This window comes from Juglans microcarpa x Juglans regia, chromosome 2S, assembly GCF_004785595.1.
Source record: "Juglans microcarpa x Juglans regia isolate MS1-56 chromosome 2S, Jm3101_v1.0, whole genome shotgun sequence".
Taxonomy (NCBI): domain Eukaryota; kingdom Viridiplantae; phylum Streptophyta; class Magnoliopsida; order Fagales; family Juglandaceae; genus Juglans; species Juglans microcarpa x Juglans regia.
The window spans coordinates 34,662,803-34,673,346 of NC_054597.1; positions in this window are offsets into that span (position 1 = coordinate 34,662,803).

The following is a 10,544-nucleotide window of genomic DNA, read 5'->3' on the forward strand; positions in this document are numbered from 1 at the left end:
TCTAATTGGCCATTATATAAGGTGTCTTATGTATCAGAATTGTTCCTAGGTTCCAATTCAATCGAAAACTCAACTTCTCTAGGAGGTTGTAATCCTAGAAACTCCCCGAATACTTCTAGAAATTTGTCCACTACTGGTATTCTTTGCACTTCTTTAGGCTCATTCTCCTTAGGCACTAAGTGCACTATCAAGTCAACCTCCATGATGACTCCACCTATTTCTAAGGGAAAATTTGCGACCATCTTGGTGTAGAACACTATTTTTCCGTTTGGTAGTTCAACGAAAACCTCATGATGCATTGGTTCCGAACAAAGACCGCTTATTCTAGCAAACATAGTAGATACGAATGACTAGGATGCACCCAAATCAGTAAAGTACTCACATAGTACTGGAACACTCTAACTCACCATGTGTTGATGCATGCTTCCTGTGTCCCTAAGGCATCCTCGTCAACTTCTCTTGGTGTGAGGGCATATACTCTTGCTTGTATCACCTGCCTTTGGTCTCCCTGTCCTCTAATAAGGTTGATCCGTTGTACTAGCATTGCTTGAGGATAGTCCGACTCTTAAGAAGCTCAAACACTTACAATCTCAAAAGTAAGATTTTGTCCTTGCCTAATCCTTTTTATAGGGTGGGACTGCCATGAGTCCTTGTAGTGTACTCTTGACTATTGGCATGCTTGAATATGACCCCTTTGATCTCAGTCATCCATCTGCAGGATGATAGAGACAGACTAATGGGACAAGGCATGCATGTTCCTACGGCTTGCCTCAAGTCCAGTTCGCAGTCCTTACCCAAATAAGGATCTCCCACGTGTCGTTAGACCATACCTATGAGTTTAGACGATATGGCCTGCAAAGTCGTAATCTTTTTTCCGTTGGCTCACTTTTCACCTGGAGTATGGGCATCTGAGTACGACATTGCTGCCTTTTGAGCAATTATGTGTTATACCCAAAGCCCTGACATTCGTATCGGTCTTGTCCTTGAGTGTTACTCGTCTCTTGCACATAACTCACCCTTCTTTTGAGCTACCAGCCTCTCAACTCTTTGTTCTTGTCTTTGTACAGTTAACATTGTTTCTTGCTTGACCAGTTTCGGGTAAAAAGTACTTGGTTCACCTTGTGCTAAGATGTGTCAATCATGCTTTCTACATAGTGCCGCTCGCCCTTTTGGACTAGTTGCACTTTGCCGGCCTCGCTGCCTCATCTTCCACCTTGCCAAGAAAATATGGCCTATAGAGTCGTAATTTTTTTTCACTGACTCACTTCCATATATGACCTTTCTGCTAGAGTATATGACCTTTCTGGGCATTTTAGTGCTATACCAGAAAGCCCTTATGTCTGAGTCGGTATTGTCATTGACTATTGCTTGTCTCTTGCTCGTAACTCTCCCTTCGTTTGAGTTATCGGCCTCTTCACCTTTTCATTCTCATCTTTGTATAGTTAGCACCGTTCTTGCTTGACTGGTTTCAAGTGAAAAGTCATTTGTTTACCTTGTGCTAGCCATGTTTTCTACATAGTGTCACTCGTCTTTTTTTGGACTGGTTGCACTTTGCCAACCTCGCTGCCTCATCTTCAACCTTGCCAAGAAAAGGCTATCTTTTTCACCTTCCCTTTATCCTCGGAAGGTGGTCTCTCCCCTTTCATTGGTGTGGTCCTCACAGGTAATTTCTCCCATTGTGTTGACGCGGTTGTCACACCTAATATAATATAATAAAAAGATTTGGGATCCATATTAATATGCTTATTATTTCTCCTAAACTTAGTTTTAATTTAATTTTGGTAGTCATATCCTTGAAAATAGATAATATATAAAAATTATACAAGATTTTGGGGCTATAGAAAAAAATTGGAGAAAGACATTTCTATGTATATTAAAATTTTAGAAAATCTTGGAGATCATATGGGAATTATAAATTTTTTGGGGGGTCATTTTCTATATACACAAAATTATGAAAAAACTTTTGAGGATATTTTAATTTTTCAAAATATTTTGGGGGACCAGCCTTAATGTAGTTCCGCCACTGGACCCAACCTTCGTAGAAATTGCGGCAACCAAGCAAAATCTCAAGTTATCTGCATTAAAATCTTATTCTAAACTACAATCTTTTGAAACAAGTACCTATATTTCAAATTTAATTTACAATATCTATCACAACCTCCAAATTAATCCAATAATTTGTAATTCAGCAGGCATTACGATCACTGAAGATCAACTCTTTCAGCACGGATAGAATTACAGCAAAAAAATGTATACCAATCTAGAGTTCTTAGAAAAAATCATTGAGCTAATCGAAATATGGTTTCAACCGTACTTCGTATGGGACAATATTGCTTGGTGCTTCAATGAAGTCGTTCGAACCACACTCGATCCGTATGGGACTCCATACGTGCCAATCTGTGTGCAGCTTGAATCATTTATTCTGCATTGGACACCATATATCATGCTGAATGAGTCAATCTATTTGCATCTCGAATCATCTAGTCCGGAACGAACACCATATATCACTCTATACTAATCAATTTGCCTTATCTTCTTAGCATGGTCGTCCGAATGGCTTAGTACTGATGTTGCTACAGAGTCACATTAGCCACAAGATTGTGCATAAAATTGTTTGGCATCGATATTGATAACTTTTCAAAAAACCAGTCCTTATTACCACATATTACAACTAACAAACCCAATCAATACGAACGTTATTTTAGTCCACACATGATTTACATAAAAACACGAAATTTGAGGCTAAACTGCCCCCTTTTCGTTAGTATAGATTTATTTTCTGTCGAGATTTAAGTTCTAGATCAGATGCGTGATTGTTCCTTCTCTCTACGCTCAGACCATTCAGTATTGTATACTAGCCTTAGTGTCTATTGTGAGTGCTCCTAGAGTTTGATTAAGCCATCACAAGATCAATTCCTTCATCAACTGAGAAGAAACCTGCCGAGTTCTGTAAGATCGAGCCAACGTTGAAGAATTGTCAATGGTTCTGGAGTACTGGCTACAACAGAAGGCGAGTGGGTCACTTGTCAAGTACATGAGAAAGTTCTTTTACATTGGGTTGTAAGTTGAGCTTTTGTACCGGGGACCAAAGCAAGTTGGGTTGGGTATAGAAACGCAAGCTCAGTGGGGGATAACAGACTACGTGCTCGTACGGTTCGAAGAAGGGTACGATCAACTCGTTGATTTTGGGAACTTTCAAGCCTATATGTTCAAAATATGCCTTCATAGGAGCATTGTGATCTGCAGTTTAAATGGTCTCTTATGAAATCTCTTTTGGTCTTACTCTTATTGTGCGCTTTGTGAGCACGTTTGGCTCTGCGAAGGCAATCACTCGGATGTTCCCTTAATTCAATCCAAGAACGGACTGGAGGGAACCGTAGCATGGGGAAATGCCAACATCTCCTCGGAAGGCTCATTTTGGGTTGTTGGTCATAGGACGAGCTTTTTCTTCTAGTGGATTGGCTTTCTCGGCTTGAATAGTTTTTCAAGAGGTCTTCGCCACGTCACCAAATTTTTGGGCTTGTTTGTTTCAATATTTTCATTATATATATTTGGTGATTAAGTGGACGATTATATTCTTTTATTGGGCGATTGGAACTTGATCAAAACACCTCATGTTCAACCCCAATTGGGTCTTGGAGGAGAACGCTCTTTGTCACATATCTTCATATACAAATCAATTGGCGGAATGTAGCTCAGGTCCATAAAATCTTGAGAAAGAGGACGCTGAAATTATCTTGCAATTAGCACAATGTTTGGATACCAAGAATGTTTGGAAATATTTTAGAATTATGAGAGTTTGTTTGAGATTAGGTTTTGAGAAATGAGAGAGAAAAGTTTTATAAAAATACTTTTTAAAATAAGTATATATTGTATTGGAGTTTGTGAAAGTGAATAAATAAAGTTAAAATTTTGTATGAATATAATTTTTTAATTTTTTTAAGTTTATAAATGTTGTATTAATTTTTGTGTTTAGATAAATGATATGATAAAAAGTTTAAAATTTGAAATAGAAAAATATTTTGTGTTTGAATGATGTTTGTAAATGAAATCATGAAAAATTTAAAAAATTTTGAGAATTTTGATTTTATCCAAATATGCTCATGTCACTATGGAGGTGATGATATACGGATTTGGAGTACTTCCAAAGGGAGTGCCTATCATCTTAAAATGAAAACTTACAGAAAAGGGTCAATTCTCTAGTGACGGAGACTTGATAAATTTTGGAGAGAGATTGCAAACATTCCTGAAAAGGGGATCTAACTTTATGATTAAAAATAAAAGCTAAGGACATGTGATCTGATGGCATAAGACCCATATCTCCAAAATAGAGATCATGGATTAGACCTATAACACCTAGGCCTAACCCTAGCCCGAATCTACTTTTTAAATATTTTTGGGCTCATGAGTATGGAAAGCACGTTTGAGACTAACGAAGACTTTTTTTTTTTAAAGATTATCGACCCCTTTATTTTTTTTTTGCGGGTATTAAATTTTTTTTATTAGGATTAATAATTAGATTAAAATCTTTTAATGAGCCAACTGAGAATTGGTCCACAACTTTTTAAGAGACAAGTTGTATTATTTTTAAAGGTTCAGTCGAGGCCTAGAAAAAGTCCAAACCTAGTATGCCCAAAACCTAAGCCGGGTGAACCAAGGTTCAGTCTCTACACTATGCACGTCTTCTTTTTCCCTAGGATTTTCAATCACCATATATATATATATATATATATATATATATATATATATATATTTTGCTAGGGTTTTCCGTGAAACAACTCTTCCAAGTAGTAGCCGACAGAAGCCACTAGCCTCACTGCCTAGCCCACGTCAAAACCGGCTACCACCTTAACTTCCCTCCCCATAAACCGCAGCAACCCACGCACCCACATCACCACCACTATCCTTTGCTCCTCCACAGCACACTACACGTCGGAAACAACCAAAAAGCCCCTAGTTTTCCACATTCAAAACAGAGCATGGCTACCACATAATTCACCCCAGTCACTGCCCCTCACCGGAGCACCATCATAGTCGATTGCACTGTCGTAAACTCACAGAGTGAGGACATTGGCCAGCAACCAGGAACCACCACCGAAAGCCTCTGTTTCCCGCACCAAAACACAGAGCACCCACTCTCCACCATGAGCTACTACAAACCACCATCACCGAGAGCCCAACCACATCGGAAACCCCACTGAAATTGCCGACCGTTGCCACCTCAGGTCCGTCGTCCTCCTCATGGTAAGCCACTGTCATCTTCTCAGTTTCTCCCCCTCACACCTCTTTCTCTCATCGTGTCCTCTCTCTCTCTCTTAGTGCCCTGCCGCCGCACGCACCGCCGTCAACAACCGCCCAGCTCGCTGTCCGTCGCGCCTCTCATTCTCTCTCGATGAGTAGGGACTCCCTTCTATCGCACAGTTTTGGTCTGAAAGCTTGTATAATCTCAGATTTCTTTTTGTTTCCGGGTCTTTCCCAGAGAGCCCATGCATGTTTATGTTTTATTTTCCAAAATGCCCTTATCATTAGGTGGTTCCATATTGTGCATGTTTTTATTAAACCAACTTTACGTGGGCTTTGTTTGAAGTATAAGTAATTATATAGAAAATATTTATAGATTCAAATTAAATTATTAAGTATTTTACAACTAATTCCTTAGTAAATAATAAGATTTTATTTTTTGTTTTAAATACTTTAAAACGATTTAAGTCTATCTTACTAAACGAGTTTTCGTTGTTTATCATATTTGAATTTGATATAATTATTTTATTATGTTGTAATTTGTAAGTGTAGATAAGCTATTATAGAATTTAACTAATTGTAGTATGCATTTTTAGAAAATATTTAGAGTTAAATAGTTAGAGAAATTAAGTGGATATTGAGAAATTTGGGAAGTGATGGTATTTTAGGGTTATAAGAATTTTTGGTTTCGAGGAATTAAAGTAGGTTAATAGTAGGTTAATTTTAGCATTTTAGGTTAAGTATTGAAATACGTGGTCGATGAAAAATTTATGAAAATTATGTGACTATTTTTATAGGTGACGATTAATATTTGCTCGGTTCTGTTGTGGAAAAGTTTTGAAAAGCAAAAAAGTCCAAATAAGCAAGATTCTTATGCTAGACTTTGCATCAAAGAAATGAACTGAGGTCAATTTTGGAAAATATGCATGTTTTGTTATGAAAAGAAATTTTAAACAAATTCAGTTATTTGTTTGGCATTACTCATGAAATTCTATATAAGAATAGAGTACTTTCTGGTATGACTGGTGTAGCATGAACTATTTTGGCATTTTGTTTCTGAACTGTGCAAAAGAGAGAAAATATGAAAATTTGTGCATAAATTATAATTTTGTGATTTGATTCTGTTCTGAAAATGTTCTGTACTCTAATATGATATGATGTGATTTCTAAAACCTCTGGCATGGCATCTGTTTTTGTTCCCTTTTGACCTTACCACTGGTGTAAAACTGTGGCCTTTGTTTTAGTTGGTACCAACTTTTCTGTTTCTAGTGCACCCACTTTAGAAGCAAAGTAATTTTCTGCGTGGTCTTTCTTGTGTGCAAACTTGGGGCTCCCAGAATAATAAAGGGAAGATTAAGTGGATATTGAGGAATTTGGGAAGATTAAGTGGTCTTTCATTTTGTTTCTACTCGGTTGGCCATCGGAATTTACACGACCCTACCACAGGGGTTAAACATAAAATTTTATTCTGTTGTGATGTTTCAATTATATTGTGACAAATGAATTTTAAATAAGAATATTTTTGAACTTTCACTATGTTATTTTTGATATCATGTTCTAATTGTGCATTCTGAAAATAATTATATTTTGTTTTGCATTCTGAACTCTATAAATGCTCATGTTTACACACTAGTATATATTTTTCGCTTACTGAGTTGTTGATAACTCACCCCTTATCTCCTCAACATTTTTCATATAATTTTGATGCATCAGCTGGAAGTAAAAAATATGGAGTACAAGCAAGTTTTGATGATCGTAGGAGATTAAGTGTCATAGGGTACAAGGACTGTTTTTTGGAGAGTCTTATTTGGTAGTGTTATTATTTTATGTTACTTTAATATTTTGAGTCATGGATATTTCTGAGTCTTTGTATAGATTTTAACGTACGTTATGGAGGTACTTCTTTTGTGTCCTTATGGAGGAACATAGATGTAATACCCTGGTCTAGCACGAAGCTCGCATTCAATTTTTATTTTTATTTTTTTTTTCTCCCAACCATTTCTCTTCTCACTCATCTGTTCCTGCCCACATACAAGAAGTTCCCTGCATCAAGCACGTTAACTACACGGTAACCGCTGCCCCCATGCACATAACCACCCTTTCCCGTGTGCTCCGTCGATGCCAGGCATTTCAGTTTCTTAATACACTTCACCTTGTAGATCGATACTCTCTACCTCTATTTTTCTATCTTCTCCGCACCAAGTCGCAAGGCACCTGGAAACCCACCACGAACCAGTTGTTGCCGACGTGAACCCGAGATGCCCACCAACCTTCTCGACGAAAGCCACCAGTACAACCACGAAACCCAAGCCCATGTGCGTTCAGCCGAACGGAAACCACCCCCGTGGGAGTTTTTCCCCCTGCACGACAGAAGCCACCAATCATTGCCTAACCCCACATGAAACCGTAAGCCACCGTAGGCCAGCCCCTGTTTCAAGCACTAAAAACAGAGCAAAAACCATACCCACTTCCACACCAAAACCAGCACTTGTTTCACCATTCAGACCACCAACCGCTGCGGGTTAGCCACTGCCGTCATCCATTATGCACTCCCCAACCCCAAGGTGCTTCTTGGAGTCCTCATAGTCCCACCTCCATTTCCGACCATTAGCATCGTAAGCCTCCCTCTCTCTCTCTCACTCTGCTCTCTCTCTCTCTCTCTCAGTGCCCTGTCGTCGCGAGCACCACCATCCGCCGCACGCCACCTCAGCCTCGCTGCCTCACGGTAAACTCCCTCTCTGTTTATCTCTCGTGCATCTCTCACTCTCCGTTCTCTCTTCCAATGCGTCGTCGTTTGGACAGCCACCGTAACCCAACTCCATCGCAACCTCCTTCCCCCACTGTGTTGTTGCCTTAGTTTTCCTTGGGTAAGTGTTGCTGCCGCTGCTCACGTTTAGGTCCTCTATTTTTGTGATAGTTTACTTAAAAATGAAATATTTTTGTGTCTCGATTAACCTAATAGATGAGATGTAATATTACCATTTTTGCCCTTATGATGTTTCCAGATATATTATTTTGGATGTTTAGGTTAATGGATTTATATTTTAATGAGTTCATTATGTATATTGGGTTTGAAATCATGAGTATTATATTACGTGCAGTAACATTTTTATTTGGACGTAGACGTATGGATTTATAGTACTAAGTCAGTATACTGATGCTTTTAACAAAGTAATTATAAGTTGATCATATTTTAGTTTTTATATATTAAACTCACTTTGTATAAGTTTTGTTTTAAATACAGATTAAATAAATATTTGAAATATATTATTAGTATTTATATATTTTTTTTAGAAGTACATAGTAGTGTAAGATTTTTATTTTGAACTCTTCAAAGAGAAACTAATTAGTCTATTTTTATTAAATGAAATATTTGTTCTCCTACTTTAATCAATTTTGTTTTAATGAGTCTTTAAACTAGAAATGTATTTTATGGCATAATTGTATTTATTATTAATATTATTATGCAATTTTTAGAAATACTTGGAGTTTAATAGTTATATGGACTTTGAGGAATTTAGGAAGTGGTGGTATTTTAGAATTAAAAGAAGTTGTAGGTTTTTGAAGAATTAAAATAGGTACTTCAGGTATAATATAAGATTACCTGTTCATTGGAGATTTACTTAAGTTACATTAATTTTTATAGATAACGATTGACAATTGTTTAGTACTGTTGTTGAGAATTTCTGAAAAGCTGAGAAGCCAGGTAAGCGGGGTTCATATACTAATTTTGCATAAAAGAAATGAAATGAGGTTGACTTTGAAAATATGCATGTTTGTTTTTGAAAAGAAATCTGAAAACGACCTCAGATGTTTGTTCTGCATATGCATAAATTCTATATAAGATAAAGTATTTTCTGTCATGATTGGGGTAGACATGAGCTAATTTTGTACATTCTGTTTTTAAACTAAGCAAAAAGTCCGAATATGAAAATCTAAAAATTTTTGCTATGAATAAATGAAGATATTTTGATTATGTTTATTTCAAATATGTGAAATGATCTGAAACTATTTAGTATTTTGTTTTGATATGATGTGTCATCTGAATACCTTAGCATAAAGTTCTGATTCTGTATCTGAATGTGATCTGGTTCCGATGATGATCCGTTCTGTTTCTATTAAGGCCCAATCACGGGTATAATGGTGGCTTGTAGTAGGGTAAAACATGGTATACGGCACGAGAGTTATACATGATATTTGTTTCGATGTGATGCTATAAGATGATATGAATATAATATTTCAGATTAAATATGTCGAAGGATTTTTGAATAAGAAAGTTTTCTGAAAATTTCACTCTGATATTTTGTATCAAGTTTTGTTTATGCATTTTGAAAATAAATATGTTGTTTATGCATTTTGAACGTAAATTGTTCTGCATACCGAACATTATAAATGCACATGTTTACATACTAGCATATGTTCTCTACTTGCTGAGTTGTTGATAACTCACTCCTTAATCTTCATAAAATCTTCAGATAACATTGATGGTTCAACTAAGGATCAGTATTAGAGTTTGAAAATCAAGATTATGAGGTATTAGGTGAGATGATTTAAGTATAGTGGATTAAGCATAGAAAGTTTTTTTGAGTATTGACAATTTTTATTAAAAAATTTTATTGTGTTATGATGACTTGACTTTTTGAAAAATTAGTTCTATAGAAGAAATTAGTTTGAATCGAAATTTCTATATGATATTGGGAATTTGGAATATATTATTATATTATTAAAATATAAGTTTAAGTGATAGAAAATAACTCTCCGACCTCTACAAGACCGGGGCATTACAATAGATATTTGGTTTGAGCAAAATAATTTAATATTTTATGAAATCTCTAGGTTATTTGAATGTGTTATCAGAGATGATTTTAAATTACATGAGCTAACTCTTTGAACCTCTAGGACCGGAGCGTTACATATCCCCTCCTCCCAATGTATTAAAAAAAAAAAAAAAAATCCAAAAGCTTCAAGAAGAAAGAAAGGGCCAATCCTATTGGTCTAGGCTATAGTCATATCAACCTGTCCTACTTATACTCTCACTAATGAACCACCATTCAACAAAAGCTTCTTGGTAAAGACGAATTCTACCTGGTGCGTATTTGAAATTACGGTAAAAAAATATAACTTATAGTTTAAAGTATATAACTTAAATAATAAATTCTACTATTAAAAAATTATTTACTATTTTGTAACTATATGTTTAAAACACTTTCAAACATATTACATTTGTTTGGAAACAAATTGAAAAAATATTTTCTGCTAGAAATGACACAAGAGATCATTTGATTTCTTAAAAAATCTGATCA